General features: G+C 37.8%; 1 protein-coding gene and 1 long non-coding RNA gene across 3 annotated transcripts in view; both read right to left on the bottom strand.

The window, feature by feature from the left end:
- Positions 1 to 18,359, bottom strand: part of UMAD1 (UBAP1-MVB12-associated (UMA) domain containing 1) — a 221,059-nt gene that overhangs the window by 161,962 nt on the left and 40,738 nt on the right. The gene's annotated exons all lie outside the window — the stretch shown is intronic.
- Positions 1,806 to 17,558, bottom strand: LOC125080763 (uncharacterized). The gene is made up of 4 exons (XR_007121467.1): positions 17,412 to 17,558; positions 12,017 to 12,125; positions 3,901 to 3,994; positions 1,806 to 2,773 (listed from the first exon to the last, which is right to left on the bottom strand). It is a non-coding gene; the product is annotated as an uncharacterized LOC125080763 (long non-coding RNA).

Raw genomic sequence — 18,359 nt, 5'->3', positions numbered from 1 at the left:
CATCTTTATATTTCAAGTTAATGACATTTCTGAACAGAAAAAGAATTTAAATGTCCAAAGAGATCTTGGCTGATTTTTAAAAAGCACTAGATGTTTAACACTAAGAATCATTTTAAGGCAAAATTAAGCTGAATTCTCAATCCTATAAAACTAAAGAGGTCTTTTTTTTTTTTTTAAAGTTCCACACTATCTATCATCTGTTCTTTTATTACATTAGATTTATGAAGTATACAATGCATTCTACTTAATAAGTGATAGAATCATTTTACATATTCCTATTCAAAACTCAATTTCACTTTTGCAAAATTGCGCTGAAGCAGCATGAGAGCATATGGCCTTCCCACTGCCAAATGGAACATACGTTTAGCCTGTTTAAATGGTTTCTCAAAGGTAACATTGATGATGGTGCTAGAAACGGAACACAAGGCTTCTGATTTCCAGGGAAGTCATTCAAAGAAAGTAAAAAGTGCCATAGTTACAAACTTAATTTGAGTCCCATACGAGTATTTTCTCAAGTATTCTAGGTAACAATAATTTGATGACCAAATGCATTCCATATGAATATTGTGGGCAGGTCAACTACCATGCTGGACACACTTTTTGCCGCACAGACCAACACTCACAAAGGGCCACAGAAACTGCTTTTTGCCTATTTAATCCTAACTCCTCAAAAACATGCAGAAATATACTACCTACATCCTACTATTCAAAGGACGCTAGAGCAGTCACAATGGTTATGACCTTCTAATGAGAAAACAACCCCTCAATACTAATGAATAAGTGCCCTGACACGATCATGTTACTGTTTCTCGGGACTGACTTGATTTGACTTCAACGTTAGGAATGGAACAAACACATAAGCCCGGAGTTCCAGAAGATTTGCGGTCACCTCCCTGGGCCACTGCTAGGATCTTAGGCACCACTGTAAATGTTTGCACAATACTGGATTATTTTTAAAATCTAAGTTAAGATTGTCCATCCAAAAATAACAGAAACAACACCCGGGATGGAGAAGATATTGGTTAAGAGCACAGACTCAGACAATCTAGTTTAGAATCCTAGCTCTGGCACTTATTAACTGTACAGTCTTGGACGAGTTATTCAACTTCTCCCACAATTAGCTTCTCCATCTGTGAGCTGGGGTGAACAGTACCAAGTTCTTAGAGCAGCAATGAAGACGAAATGAGTTGAGATCACATATCATCAGGGTCCTTTGCATCACTCCCTAGTGTGGGACTTTGCCTACTTCATTTTCCCCGACTCTAGAAAATAATACCTAATGTTTTTAGGCATAATTCAACTGCAGCTTTGGAATGTGCTTTAAAAGACCAAAAATCTGGGGCTTCTGGGTGGCTCAGTTAGGCTCAGGTCATGATCCCAGGGTTCTGGGATGGAGCCCCTTGTCAGGCTCCCCGCTCAGCAAGGCATCTGCTTTCCCCCTCCCTGCCAATCCCCACTACTTGTGCTCTCGAGCTCTTTTTCTCTCTCTCTCAAATGAATAAATTTAAAAAAATCTTTTAAAAAAAAATCTTTCCTTAAAAATAATAAATAAAAGACCAAAAATCTTACACATACTGCTAACATTCTTATATTACTAGTTTTAATTTTTCTTACTAGAATCACTAAAACTCATGTACTTCCTATGTCCCACCAGCATTTCCTCAACTTGTCCTTCTCTCCTCCCATCATAGGGCCCCTAATCAGCAAAGCTAGATTGCTGTGCAGACATGATAGGCCTCACTGTTTCTACCTCTTCTAGACTTTCTGCGACCCTACGTCAGTAATTCATTTTGCAAACATTTTTGATCATTTTTTTTCACTTGACTTTGGTTCTGCTCCAACATGGATTTTACATATTTTCATTAATCTCTTCTGTTTTTTTCCCCCCAAATCACACACCACACAGAAATAGGACGGAGCATCATCTACTTTGTCTTCAACGCCCAGACTCCATGAGAACTTCGGTAACTTTCACAGCTTATGCTAGGGAATGGTGATGTTTCTAGGTTTTTTCCATGCCAAACAGCACCAAAGATTTCTAATAGATTACAGAGCACAGACACTTTTCTGTTTTGAATATGTGCAATAGCTTCAGCCTGAATTATGATTCATTGCTTTATAATGGAAACACTCAAATGATTACCAAAGTAATGGATTAGGTAAGTACAGTACTTAGAGACAGATGATTATATAAAACATATATCAAGCATTTTGAGATGACACACTGAACATGAACACTGCAGAAAGCATGTGACCCGATCCAATTATATTCACTTTATCCTACAGAGTCACTATATTAGGTTTACAACATGACTTGAATGAGTACCTTCTTAGAACACTTCAAGTTACTTTTCATTCATTTTATCCATTGGAGTACTTCAAAGCACTCTAATAATGTAAGTGGCTATTATGATTAAAAACAGCAAAGATTCTATTTTTCATCAGCCAGTTATGTTTCCAAAGCACAATCTTAATAATGACAAAAATGAAACTGTAGTGCTTCCTTTACAAATTACAATCATCTTGGAAGTTCACGTACTTATTTCTTATCCTATGCAATTCAGTAGGAGCTGGTCAAAGCAGAGATCTCTTCTCACCACTGCGTAGGTTTTAAAAAACAAAGACTGGTTTACAAGATGGGAGAAGAGGCGCTCCCTTCAATTTAGAATAATAAGGCCAGCGAGAATGTCAGCAGTCCCGTGTTATGTGGTTCTCATGGTGTCATTCCCCTTCTGGAGCTGTACCTTCAGGCTGGGTGAGGCTGCCTCTCTTTCTGTTCAGATAATGAACACTGTTCAGGATCAGTTCCATCTTCCCTGCCTATTTTACTTCTACCCAAATAAGACATGGCACTGGTTTTTTTTTTTTTTCCTCCACTGATGACCATTTTGTCTGTAAGTTAAAACTGTAAGTTAAATTGACATTCTGGCACAGTAGCAATTCTCTAAGGTAGCAGTTCTTAAACTTTGTGATCTAGCTCAAGACCTCTTTACACTCTCAAAAATACTGAGGACCTCAAAGGGCTTTTATTTATGTCAGTGATACCTACTGATATTTTATCATATTAGAAAGTAAAACTGAGAAACTTAAAATATATTTATTAATTCATCTAAAATAATGTTTTGGGGGTGCCTGGGTGATTCAGTCAGTTAGCATCTGCCTTTGGCTTGGGTCATGATCTGAGGGTCCTGGGATCAAGCCCCATGTTGGGCACCCCCTGCTCAGCGGGGAGTCTGCTTCTCCCTCTCCCTCTGATCCCCCCCACCACTTGGGCTTTCTCTCTTTCAAATAAATAAAATCTTAAAAAAAAAATAAAATTATGTTTTGCATGTTAACATAAATAGCATGTTTTCATTTAAAAATAGCTATATTAAAAACCACAATAAATGTAGTGAAAAGAGAGGCATTATCTTACATTTTTAAAAATCTCTTTTAATTTTTGAATTAAGAGAGGGTAGCTGGGTTCTCCTATCTACTTCTGCATTCAGGGTGTTGTGATCCACTGTTACCACTGTTTGGCTGGAGTATATTAAAACCCAGGGTCACACAGATAAACACCTGCAAGAAGAAAGACTTCCTGGACCCCATGAAGGTATCTCTTTGAGAGCTACCATTCTAAGGAGGTTTGTGTAATAATATTAAAACATCTTGGGCGGCTGGATGGCTCAGTGGGTTAAGCCTCTGCTTTCGGCTCAGGTCATGACCTCAGGGTCCTGGAATCGAGCCCCACATGGGGCTCTCTGCTCAGCAGGGAGCCTGCTTCCCCACCCCCCCCGCCACCACTTGTGACCTCTGTCAAATAAATAAATAAAATCTTAAAAAGAAAAAATCTCACTGGCCAAATAAGAAATAAGTAAAACAAACCAAATCAAAACAAAAAAACACCTCTCAGGGGCTCACCTTCAGCCTCTGCATTGGTTAAGACAAATTTTTGGCATCATCTGCACTGTAAGCACCAATATTTGCAGACGGTTTAAGACCTGAGTGAGGACCTCTGGAATTCAATAGAATGTTAGAAAACATGTTTTTAAAATTAATGGGCTATATTTTTGCCATGTGTATGGTTACATCCATACAACACACAGTTTCTTTTTACCTAATAAAGGAAAAATTAGAGTCCTAATAAGTTGGTACTTCACATTAAAAAGTTAAAAATTCTATAGGTGAAACGAATTGGAATGATAATTGATTCTTCATTCCAAATTGTGATAGAAGACTGCTTTAAACAGCAACCTTTCACAAGAACAGGGATTTGTAAATCACTAATTCAAGGAACTGACATGACTCTTTCTGGAGAAGTCTCACTTCAGGCACATTTTCAACACCTTAGCGAAAGAGTCACAAACACCAAGTGGACATTAATCGCCATTTTAGTGGGCGACAGTGATTATTTTTGGCAAATAAAATAAACTACAGCTGTGCCCAATTACATGAAGAGTTATTCACTAAAAGTTTGGCAAGGAAGAATTTTAAAAGCAGGCAGTAAATTCAAAGTAACGCTACCAGAAGGCCAGCTGATGGCATTCTCCTGAAAGTCTGCTGTGGCTGGTCTTACAGCTTCAAAGAACACATAATAAATTTATATTCAATGGGACCAAAGAAGGAACAGAAATAAAGACTGAGTGCTTTTCCCCTGCAGCTAGGACAGGAACATTGTACAGGTGGATACAGCAACTGTTCATCAACACAAACTATTCGGCTTGTCTGTCAGCATGTTTTACAGGAAAGAAAACGAGGTATTCATGGTCAGGTAGGGAGGACAGTCGAGCAGCTTGAACTGGGATCAAATTTTACTCACGGGAACACATTTCAGGGATTATAATAGAGGTCAGTGGAAAGAGAAGATTCAATTTAAAGAAAATCACTTCAAAAACTATTTTAAAATATTTGACTAAAACATTAAGAAATACATGCCTTTCGTCTTCATCCTCAAGGGCTGTTTGTTTGGAAATTTTAAGGAAAGTTTAAAAGGCACCAAGAAAAAAATGCAAGGAATAAGAATTTAAATGGAAGTAGTTGTTTTGAGTATTAGAGGAAAAAGATAACTGAGTTTTATTTAAGAGCCACTTGAGTGTGAATGAAACCCAGCTTTCCTGCCTCCCAGCCCAGAATTTGATCTTACTTCACAAAATACCATATGTAAAAAATAAGACCTAATGAAATATGTAACATTAATACTATACTAAAACTATTTCTATTTTTCCTTGGAAGTCAGTTTGGGAAGCACAGGACCACCAGGCCCTGAACAAGAATATCGATTATATTACCAACTTGAAAGAGTGAGTTAATGGAGATTCAGGGTTTTAAAATGTGAAATGGCCTGTCATTTCTGCACCGGTATTATCAAATGCTGTCTTTTTAAAGCCAAGCTATGAAAAATTTATCCCATAAAATCTAGCTCTCAGTCACAGTAATGTAAAGAATAGAAAAACATGATGATGAGACATCTATACAGGGATCGCTCCTCTACCTTGGGATCCCTTGCCTCAAATTCAACTGCATGTGAATGTATTTCCATATACCTTTTCTGCCTGAATTTCAAAACAAATTTCAGCTTCACAACTCACGACCTCCTCTTGTGAAAATTCGTAAAGGAAGAGAGGTCAGAGATAGAAAAGGGAAGTAGAGCCCAGAGCAAAGAAACAGCAAAAATGATCACAGTGAAATCTCAGAAAAGAGAAAGAGAAATGGCAGAAAGTAAACATGGCCTGACATGCTCGGAAGGTAAGGGATCCGAGACACAGGCAAGAGAGCATCTATCATGAAGGAAGCACAGTGAGACCCGTAGCTGCAAACCCATGGATAGGCGGGCCAAGCAAAGCTGATCACAGGTAGGGAGGGGAGTGCCTAACCATGTTCTAGTCAGGTCCTAATCACACTTCTCTAAGGCCAGGATCAGGGAGGACCTGCAAGGCAGGAGACTAAGGTCCACTCCGAATCAGAAAAGCAGAAGGACACATAACATTTAAATGAAGGAGGGGAGGGGCCTCCCCAAAAATGCAACTTTATAATTACTTTATCCTCATAAGTCAGCCAGAGAAAGACAAATCTATGATTTCACTCATGTGAAATTTAAGAAACAAAACAGATGACCATAGGGGAAGGGAGGGAAAAATAAAATACGATTAAGTCAGAGAGGGAGACAAACCAGAGAGACTCCCAACTCTAGACAACCAACTGAGGGTTGCTGGAGGGGAGGCGGATAGTGGAATGGGGTAGCTGGGTGATGGGCATCAAGGGAGGCCATGATGTAATGAGCACTGGGTGTTATATGCAACTGATGAATGACTAAACTCTACCTCTGAAATGAATAATACACTATATGTTAATTACTTGATTTTAAATAAAACTTTAAAGATAAAATAATTCACTAAATCCTTTATCCTCAACAAAGCAACATAAACTTATAAGCATGGGAGACAGAACTCTGGGAAATTCCCTAACAAACAAGGCATAGTAAATGGGATGGAGGAGGGCAGCTTCCAGTAGCACTTCCTGAAGATGTTTAAAATATCATGTAGATTTTCTTTAGTGTGCTTCACTGCTTTTGTTCAGCAAATGCAAAAACTGTCCCAGCACAGCACCAACTTCAGGCTCCCAACCTTAGTCTCCCCTCAAGGTTTTAAGTTATTGGCTGTAACTTCATCCTTCTGAGAATTTTCAGGGCCCTAAGCTCTATAGTGAGAGAGAAAACTATACTGTTCATTCCTTTAATGCTCTATTATGTATTTAAAAGGTAAAAGAGGCTCCATTCTACCTCACACAGTTTTCTCCACAAGGAACAGAACATGCTAAGTAAATGCCTGACACACAAGTGAAATATTAACCAAATCTCCGCAGAGATCCAAGTGTGAATTATATGATTTTTTTCTTACTATAAGTTTTGGGGTTTGGAAGTCCCCCCCACCTCAAGGAATTACTCACATCAGTGAGCGTCTCTAAATACTTGAAAGCCTTATAAATAAGTGGCTAAAATATCACCACCCTTCATGAGAAAAAAATTCTTCATTTTTACTTTCATTTTACTTCAGAACTTTCCCTATCTTTAACCACAGTTTTTTGGATATAATCTGACTAGAAGTAAGCAGAAGATTTATTTCCACTTACGTAAATAGTACTATTTATTACCCCGGGCCTAGTTTAGAGGTTTTATGGTACAAATTTATCCACACTCTCTCACTCAACTCCAATATTTACTGAATGCCTTATATCTGTAAGGCATTATATGAGCACTAATATTGGAGAGCCTCACAAAAGTGGTGGAACAGAAAAAATATATCTGCCCTCCCTCAACGCAGCTTTAGGGCGAAATGTGAAAAGCCTGGAGGAAGGAAGTAGTCTTTCTATCCTAAACTTAGAACTAAATCTATTTCCAAGATGACCTTCCAGATTGGAACATCACATCCACAGACCACCCCTAGGGATTCCAAGTGTTTCCAAAGTGAAAATTTCCAGTGCTCCTGTTTCGGCCAGTCTGGTGCCACTATTTTTAAACAGTTCAAGATTTTCCCATTTTAATGTAAAAATAAAACAAATCTGTATTATGAATTCATAAATTCTCATATAATTCTAGGGAAATTAAAATCTTCACTTGAGGCCCAACTTTATGAATGGTTGGTGGAAGCATAAACATAATTTAACTTTCAAATAAACAGAAAAAGAATCTAAGAGACCTAAAAACTCATTCTATCCCTTAAAAAAATTATACCAATAAAGAAGGAAAAGCATAAAACTATGCCCTCAGAAAGGTCTGGCATTTCCATGATCAGTGAAGTCAGTGCCCCACTGAGTTGGAGGAAACCAACATCCACAAAACTCATCACTTACATGCTGCAGAAAAATTCAGGGTCTACTTTTGGGAATGCATATCACTTTGAGAGGTGTTCAGTTTAAGACAAGATTCTCTTTCACCTCACCGTTAAACAGCTGCTCAGGAACAGAGGTGGTTAATAATGACGAGGGCCGGAGAAGGGGGGAGGGGAAGAGGTCACTACCAACAGAACCTGAGAAGCTAAAGCTGTAGCACCTACTGGTAAAACCTGGCTACCTGATAGTTGCAAAGCTTGGACCAAACTGCCCAAACAGGATCTCCAGTTATATGATCTACCACAAAAAGGAAAAATATGCAGACAGGTTAAAGTCCGCAATGATTCAATCTCAAACACCATGTGAAGTCATGTGGATCCGGTTCAAGAAGTGACTTCTAAGGAAAAGGTTGAGTTCTGAAACAATGAAAGTCATCTTAACAAATCCTTCTTGTTTAAAATTTCTACCAATCTGGTTGAAACTGATGGCAGAGAGGGAGGCAGAAACGCAGTCACAGGTATTTATAAAAACCACTAAAGAAATAAGTCTCCATAGTTACTTTAAAAGTAAGAATTGTTATGGGGCGCCTGGGTGGCTCAGTCATTAAGCGTCTGCCTTCGGCTCAGGTCATGCTCCCAAGGTCCTGGCATTGAGCCCTAGGTCGGGCTCCCTGCTTGGTGGGAAGCCTGCTTCTCCCTCTCCCATTCCCACTCCTTGTGTTCCTCTATCACTGTCTCTCTCTCTCAAATAAATAAATAAAATCTTAAAAAAAAGGGGGGGGGGCGCCTGGGTGGCTCAGTGGGTTAAGCCTCTGCCTTCAGCTCAGGTCGTGATCCCGGAGTCCTGGCGGGGAGCCTGCTTCCTCCTCTTTCTCTGCCTGCCTCTCTGCCTACTTGTGATCTCGGTCTGTCAAATAAATAAATAAAATCTTAAAAAAAAAAAAAAGAATTGTTATATATTGCAACCTTCTCATAGAAATTTGACCTATCTATATTTTTTACTTCGTTAATTTCATCAAAAAGAAAAAAAAAGATATGGTGAAGCTTATAGCAATTCACAATAAATAAAAATCCCTTCACCAGCCTGGTGTCTAGCCCATGAGCACTCAATAAGTATTTGAGTAGGTACTCAATAAATATTTATTGAATAAATGATCAACTTACTGGAAATTCATGAATGGTTTACAAGGATTCTGAGTCTCCTGAACTTGTAGGTGAAATATTGGGCTTATGGATACATGGGCATTTTTTCAACAGATCTTCACACAGCCCATATCCAAAAAAGGATATAGCTTATTTTGAGTAATGGATGAATTATTTATCTTTCAAGCAGCCCACTATTAATATTGCTTGTTACTGAGATTTTGATAAGAACTTGACAACCAAAAGATCCAGATAACACATTTTCTGGAAAGAACCTGCAGCACAGAAATTCTCTATTTCTAATTAAAAGCAGAACTCTATGCTCTGACAGTCAAACGAGCAGAGGGCAAGAGTTATAAGGAATACACTCCAAGCAACAGCAACCACCCAAGAGAAAAGGCCATTTAACAGCACTTACAAAGTGGGCTGAAGGAATACCAAAACTTTCCTACAAAACACTCCTGATCTCATTACACAGAGTCATTGGAACAACCAATGAACTCTGATTTTCACTTCTCAAACTGGTGGACAAATACCCCCAGGAGGTATATGCAGCACGTGAGAAGATACACAATGACAAAGGACAAACACAGCAAATCTTTTAGCATCTATTTTACTGTGTGATGTTACACAATTTAAGGCATTTTATGTTAAAGCAATCACAGCTATATTGAGCACTAAGTGCAAAATTCACATGAGTTTAAGGTATCCCCAGCTCTGGGACTGGGGGTGGGAATCCTTGATGTCAAGTGCCCCTCCAAGCCTTTAGGGAGTGCACATTCATGCTCCTTCATCACTGGGCTACTTTGGAAGAAAAGTTCAAGCAGACCTGCCACAGAGAGGCCACAATAATTGCTCAAATTGGATTTTATATTAGCCATTTTTAAAAGTCTCTGAAGGATACGCAAAAGATATCTATTTTAAGCAGGCAACTTTAAGGAAACCCTTCAAGATGAAATAGATAAGTTATCTGATTCATAGGCCTTTTAGAGATAAGCAAATTGAATACTGCACCTTGTCTGGCAAACATGATGCTGCTGATGTTACAGCAATAAATAGTAAGCGGTTCTTTCAGATAAAAACTAGGCAGCGGAAGTAGTAGAGAGTGAGGGACCCATCAAAAAAAAAAAAAAAAATCTATACAATCAGCAATTTTGTAGACGATTTTAATCTCTCCCTTCAGTCCGGCAAAGGGTCAGGTAAGAATTGGTTGGAAAAGGCAGGTGCTCGTCCAGATTTTAATAGTGAAAAAAATAAGAATTTTTAAAAATAAAAAGAAGTGCAAAACAAGCTGACTTACCCTTGCCAAAAATTACGTGATCTACCACAAGAACATTCCTAGAGTCGGCCTGGAACACATGCTTCTATAAGACTGAAGTTCTTATAGACCTTGGAGCAAGGAAAGGGTGTTTACTGAGCATGCTAAGTTTAGGTCATTGCTGGTTCCACTTCCCACAGTCAAATGCCCAGGAAAAATCAATAAATCTGTGACCGGTCTTACGCTGTTCTTAACAGACTGCAGATGGAATGTCTGAAAAGGGCAGTCCACAAAACAAAACAAAACAAAAAAACAGGAGAGTCTACATCTGAGTCGGGTCTGACAGGCCTTACCCCTGGAGTTATTAAGGGTGAACAAGTTGGCAAGATCAGTGCCCACTAATCAAAGCTGACTTTGAGCAGTCCTAGAGGCAGAAAATCTTTACAGACTACTTTATTTAGCTTGAGCTTGTGAGTCATTTGTTCTGTAGGAGGGAGAGTTACTGGCAACAAATGAGGAAGAGCCTTCAAATCGATAAATTTCAGGCAGTTGACATGGGTTAATAGCTGGGGAAAAATATGCTTCTTCATGATCAAATTCATACCACATATTATTCTATTCTCAAATCTGAACTCATGACCAATGCCATGGCTGACTTCAGGTCTTCTAAAAAGTATATTTTTCTAGGAAATTACAATTTTCATACTAAGACACATATAACAATTTACCATGTAATTTTTCCAAATTATTTTTATCGTGATAATTCACAAATCAGATATTTGGTTCTTTGGTTTTAAGCTAATTACTCTTATCAATTTCAACTCTAAAAGACTTTTTTTTTTAAAGATTTTATTTATTTATTTGACAGACAGAGATCACAAGTAGGCAGAGAGGCAGGCAGAGAGGAAGGGAAGCAGGCTCCCTGCTGAGCAGAGAGCCCATTGCGGGGCTCGATCCCAGGACTCTGGCACCATGACCCGAGCCGAAGGCAGAGGTTTAACCCACTGAGCCACCCAGGCGCCCCTAAAAGAGTTTCATATGAGCTTGAGCAGAAAATAAATCACACAGACAACAGTTTTATCAGGAATACATGGAGATACAATAGGTTAAAAGAACGTCATATAAAGAAAGGTTGACAATTCATCTCTCTTCCACTCCCTTGCCTTATTAAATCCAGCTATGAGTCCATAAAATGTAACATGATTAATGCTGCTTAATTTATAATCAACATTTATGATCATGTGAGAAGACAGATGTGGAAAACAAAGAACCTACAGATGATGCCTGACTGATAATTCCCAACACACATAGATACAAAAGATGCTGGGTCTATTAAGAACAAGAGTTGAGTGTCCTTGTCAAGATGCACATGCTCAGAAGCAAGGCTTCTTTACTCAGGGACTCGGTGCAAGGGGTCAGAGTCTGTCTGTAGAATTCCACTGCCAGAAAGTCAATGTGTTATAGCTGCTAATACATGAAAAGAACATGAAAAGCCTGAGTGTTCCTGCTGAGGCTAAATATTTAGGAAGTTCTATGCCTAAAAGTAACAAGGAAAGAGCATGGTTGAGAAGCATGTAAGAAAAATTAAATGGACAGAATCAGAATAAAAATAAATTTATTAGGTCTAGAAAAAGATAGAAGGACAAAGTTAACAGATTCTTCTCTCTCCATATCCTTTCTTAACTATCAGAACATAACCACTCTTTGCTATAAATCAATCCTAAAGTTGGCTGGGCTTGAAAATTCTGTCCAAGATAGACTGTGGTTGGGGAAAGGTTGATGACAAATAAACAAACTGCTGTATGTTTACCTGCTCAGGAGCAATGGTGCTTTCTTCTACCTGGAAAATGCTCAATTCCTTCTTCAGAAGGTTCACATGTCACTCAGAGATGAACTTCCAACTACTTAAGAGCGCTCTTCTGTATGTGTGGGAAAAAACTAAAGGTTTGGTTTCTTTTAAAATTAAAGTTTCTGGACCCCTGGGTGCCTCAGTCGGTTAAGCTCCAACTCTTGGTTTCCACTCAGGTCATGATCTCAGGATTGAGGGATCCAGCCCCCTGTCAGCCTCCATACTCAGCAGGGAGTTGGAGACCCTTGCCCTCTGCCCCTCCCCCTCTTCCCTCTTTCTCTCTAAAATAAATAAAATAAAAATTTCTAATGTATTTGCTACAAGTGCTTAATGACTCAGTTGAGAAAAAATTCAGCCTTTAGCCAACACATCATCAACAGACATTCTAGATCAACTGGCAATAAGGGCAATAAAAAAAGAGATCTTATCTTCTTCCTGAGAGAGACTTTTTTTTTTTAATAACTGACACATGGGGCGCCTGGGTGGCTCAGTCAGTCAAACTTCTGCCTTGAGCTCAGCTCATCATCTCAGAGTCCTGGGATTGAGCCCTGCATCAGGTTCCCCACTCAGCGGGAGTCTGCTTCTCCCTCTCCCTCTGCCCTTCCCCTGCTTGTACTCTCTCAAATAAATAAATAAATAAATATCTGACATGTAAAAATAACACATGACTTTAACTTTATTAGCTAAATCAATACAAAAAACAAATGCAGATGAAAAATTACTATACATCTTCACAGTATGAGTAGTGTTTAAAAGTTTAAACTTAGGGGCGCCTGGGTGGCTCAGTGGGTTAAGCCTCTGCCTTCGGCTCAGGTCATGATCCCAGGTTCCTGGGATCGAGCCCCACATCGGGCTCTCTGCTCACCGGGGAGCCTGCTTCCCCCTTTCTCTCTCTGCCTGCCTCTCTGCCTACTTGTGATATCTGTGTCGAATAAATAAATAAAATATTAAAAAAAAAAAAAGTTTAAACTTAAAATTCTAGAGAAACAATCATAACTGAAATTGAAACATAACTGAAGAAGAGGAACACAAAACTCCACATTCATGTTACTAAAGTTCCTGAGTAGACTATAATAAAATAGATAGGGTAAAGTTTATGCAATCCATTAAAAATAATACAATTAATATTAGCAATTTTTTAAATGCAATGAAATTTCACCTTAAAATTGACCTTAATGTTTAAAAGATGCCTTCTAGAAGTTCCTGATATACCTGAAGGATTTTAGGGAATAAAAGGATGGTATTTAGGGAATAAAAGTCAACATCCAGGAAAACATGAGAGAGAAAATCAAATACAAAAACTGATTAATTTCTTTTTCCAAGATATATTTTCCTCTTAAAATGTTGTAAATTATTAAGTTACTGCAAAATGAGTGAGAAGTTTAGGATAAGCTTCTCTTATATTATTATATCCTGGTCTTAAATCTACCAAAATAATATATATATATATTTAAAGAAATATTTTAAGAGAAGGTAACAGCATTTATAGTTACTCAATAAACATTCAATGAACTGAATTACATCATGGAAACAGGAAACACAATGCAATTTTAGTAGCAAAATAAAGTGAATTTCTGCTTTTGGGAGAACTATCACATATACTGTGAGAGAACTGGGATTCAGAGACATCTTTTTCAGGCTCCTTTGACTTTGGGTTTATGTAAGTACTACATGTTCATTACAGTAAATATAATCAAACCGGGTAAATATAAGTAATAAAAAGGAGAAAAATTAAATCATCTCGATTCATAAAGTCCAGGTAAACTAACATTCTTCCAGAAATTTTTAGTCACATAAAATATATATAAGAAAAAGGTTCATGTTATACAATGAAATATTATTCAGTCATAAACAAAGAATGAAGTCTTGCCATTGGCAAGGACATGGAAGGAGCTGGAGGATATTATGTTATACAAAATAAGTCAGCCAGAGAAAGACAAATACCATATGATTTCACTCATATGTGGAATTTTAGAAACCAAAGAAATGAACAAAGGAAGAAAAGAGAGAGGCAAACCAAGACACTGACTCTTAACTCTAGAGGACAAACTGATAGTTATCGGCAGTTGGAGGGGGAGGGAGATGGGTGACATAGGTGATAGGGATGAAGAGTACACTTGACAGAATGAGCACTGAGCAATGCACAGAATTATTAAATCACTATATTGTATGCCTAAAATTAATATATACTCTATGCTAACTACACTGGAATAAATAAAAATTTAAAGGTTCATGCTAAACATACCATCCTTTAAGCTGCATCTGTTTATGTTCTCATGATAAATTACTAAAAGTAGAATTTCTAAAGTGAAGGATCTACTTCTTTAAAGCTTCTGATACAGGCTACCAATTTTTCCAGAAAGATTGTGTAAATATAAATTCCCACCAGCCGGAGGCAGGCTGGTACACACAGGGCTCAATTCATTTGCATGTTTCTCTTACGCTGTCACCCAGTGAATGTAACTCTTCTCTCTTGGGCTGTCTTTTTGTTCCTATCGCTATCACGTTAGGATGACACTGAAAAAATGTCAATTTTCAATAACACTGCTACCAACACCAATGTTATCTCTATGGCTGCCTACGTTGTTTGACTGGCGGAAATTCTGCCTCCCTATTTGCCCTCTATCCCTCCTTTACCTGCAGACCAGCTGTCTTCCAGAACAAAGAAAGACAGTGACGTGTATGCTGGCAGTATAGGAATAGGGAACAGAGTATTCTGCTTCCCTCACAGAACTGAACCCCAAAGATAGACAGGGACAGCCACCAAGTTCTAGATGTTGAAAATGTAGGTCCCAACATACTCTACCATGTGCAGATCAGCTGGTTCTTTCCTAGTCTGACTGCATCCCAGATTCTGCCATTTAGCTGCCTGTCAACCTTAGGTTTTGGTAATTATTATAAAATTTTCCCCTATTTTCATAAGTATTTTAATAGAAGATTCACCATGGATAAATTGAGTCTACACGCTAGATAAAATTTTAACAAAAAAAGAAAAGCTTCATACTGAATTTGTTTCATGGCCGGCGCACTGATTTCTTGGCCTCTTGAAAAAGAGCTCAATGTATCAGAACATACTTTAGTACCACCAATTTATTCCAACACAGATTAGAATAAATTGAGGGATTTGTCAGTCTCTTTAAATACATAGCACAAAAAAAAAGGTATTACTGAAATGTTAAGCTATTAAAAACAAATAAAAACTTCAGAGATAAAAATCTAATTTCCTTTCTCATTCACCAGATGAAGAATCTGTGTCCCAGTAAAGTGATCTGAACTGTGTAAGATGAGAAAAGAAATAAAGCAGCAGAGCTCCCATCTTCTTCGAGATGTAATCTCTTCCCACACTGAAGGTCACCTAGTGTCTGAAAAAGTCAAAATGCTCTTTCCAGAACATTATGAAATATTGATATTGATATTTTAAACTTTATCATACCCACTCTAAGTTCAGACAAAATTTTATGTTTAGTTATTCTGTTTAAATTGCTGTTAATGTGCAATTTATTTTATTTTGTAGGTTATCAAATAAAATATAAAACCGTGACTTGGACTGCAAACATTCAAAGAACAAAGCAGCCAAAGAAGTCAATATGATTGTGTATTTGCAAGTTATTCCTTTATTCATATTCATATTCATGTTGTCTGCCTAATACCTGCTTATAAATTTAATGGTGGCTTTCTCTAGAACTTAAGGAAAATTTCAGAACAAAAACATGCAATTCCATCAGCTTGTTTTTTCCTATGGAAAGACTACTATTATTCAATTTTGTCAGTGTAACACCTCTGCCCTGTTCCAGGAAGGTGCGCACGGAACTCAACCCAAGAAATATAGGTTTGTACCACACTGAGCTCTACACGCTTCAAGTTCCTGTAACCTTGGAGACCTACAGGAGCTGAAAGAAAATGCATTCTTTTGGGGAAGGGAAAACATTTAAGCATATCTGAACTGGGAATATTAAAATACATTTGGATTCATTAGCATATTTTCATAACAGGTAGAAATGATAACTGAATTTTTGTGCTGATAAATTTAAACCACCTTTGGCAATAAAATGATGCCCACAGGCTAGAAAGGCATTTATATCTCACAGGGAAGGGAATGCTTTTACTATAATTGGTTCATATGGTAATGCGATATTCTATATGAAGTAGCTTCTATACTATACTTGCCCTCCTTTCTCTCCTTAGCAAACAAAAGAATTTATATAAAGTATTTTAAATACATTACTCTAAATCAGAAATATTTACATATGAGACTGTTTAGAATTATCCCTAAAATCTCCTTCAACACCTAGTGATTACATGTTGCAGCATTCCCACCTTTAAAGGCGGAATGTAAAAAACTGTAGCTTGATTTTATAATAAAAAAGATTAATGAACTTTTTATCATTGCCCTTAAAAACTCTTCTTTAAAATTTGACACACTGAACATGACTGACATGCAATCAAGTAAAAACAAAATATGCAATTGGTTTTAAACTTAAATAGTGGCTTTAGAACTATAAATTTGGGACGATAAAAAGAAACATACACATTTCAATTTTCCTCCCAAATTTCCATGTTTAAAAAAAAGAATTACGATTTCATTTATTGCCTTGGGCAATTTTGGAAATGGCACGTTTCTAAATATATAACACCTAAAGATATGTGAGTCATATAGGTGACTTGCTTTAAAACTATATTAAGTTTAAGACTGTTATCATTAACAGGATTGCTGACTTTAAAAAATAGCTGGTCCAGATTATCAAAGGAGTCTCCTACTTCACATCAGTAATCCATTCTGAAAACCAGACTTATAAGAAAACGTATCAGGGACCATCCTATTTCCCTTCAGTTTGGATGAGAAAAATTATAACGTGTTGCACATCAAACTACCAATTTCTTAAAATCGAACTAAAATACAGCAAAATGCCTGCATATAAGTAGTAAACTATAATGCTTGTATGTTAAACATGTTTCCTGATCTCCAAACAGTTAATATGATTGTTTACCGATCGGTTGCTTTGTAGCAGTGTTAGAGCCTCCCAGACGCCAGCAACATCCAGGATGCTTCCTTTCTGATGCCAGGAGCTATATCTTTCAAAATGTTTACATGGGACTCTGACAACCTAGTCATTTCATTTGCAACATAACTCAAGACTATTTCCATATATTGTTTTGTTTAAAATTAAGTTTTGGAAGGACATAAATATAAACTTTTCCTATAACACATATCAAGTGAAGAAATATATATATATCCCACGAAGTCTGGACGTTACAAGCTAACCTGTCAAACATCGGTCCAGACATTTTCAGCCACAAGGAACAGAAGCCTATCTAAAAATGGCTTAAATTTTAATGAGGGAATTTACTATCTCACCTTGGAAGGAGTCCAGAGGTTGACAGATGCCAGGCTCGTAAATCTATCAGTTCAACAGTGTCATCATGGACCAAACTGCTTTCTCATTTTACTCTGCCATCTTCAACACGTTATCTCTGTCTTCAGCCACCTCCCCTCCGCAAAGTTGTACGCATTGTACGCAACCTCATCAGGCATTTCATCCAGAGAAAACAGCTGCCAGGGGAAGAGGCAGCTCTCTCTCCATTATCTGCCTCTGAGCCCCTCAGCCGAACTTCCTTCACCTCCAATCAGGCAGAATTGCCAGGGGTGCCCATTCCGAAACTAAGTGCCAGCAAGGTAGATTGGGCCGCCCTGACTGGCTAAGACAAACTAGAACTGAGCTCCCAGGGCCGGGAATAAAGCCAGTCTCTCCTGAAACACATGGTCACGGAGATCAAATGAATACTTACTCAGAAGTGTGGAAGAAGAGGGAATGAATCTGGAAGAGGCATCCCTGCTTGTTTTGTGTTACTATAATTAACTAAAATTAGTATAATTTAAGTCCAGGTGATAGGTGACGTAAGTTCAACAAAGATCCATTTCCACTGGAAAAACGCCTTAATAGGAGACATTACCAAGTTTTCTAACCAAGTACTAAATGATCCAGAAGTCATTTCAAAAACCGTCGCCAACATGTAGATTGAGGATGTGCTTTATGGAACTGACTCTGCTATTAGGTAAGACACACGCGGACAAGATGTCTAGAAGGAGGTTACAATCCAAGTGGTAAAACATAAAAATAAAAGTTTAAATAACATTACGGAAGAATGATAGAGGAACTACTGCAAGAACAGTGACAGGTCCATATATAAGCAAACCAAGAGTAAACTATCATTGCTAATTACATATTTAATATAACAAGTAAAAGAGTTCTCCAGTCACGGTTTGGGATCTGTACATCTCTATTATCATCTGCATGCTTTTAGT

Source organism: Lutra lutra, chromosome 11, assembly GCF_902655055.1.
Source record: "Lutra lutra chromosome 11, mLutLut1.2, whole genome shotgun sequence".
NCBI lineage: Eukaryota > Metazoa > Chordata > Mammalia > Carnivora > Mustelidae > Lutra > Lutra lutra.
Note: the sequence above shows the minus strand (reverse complement) of the source record. Positions and strands in the feature narration are given on the sequence as shown.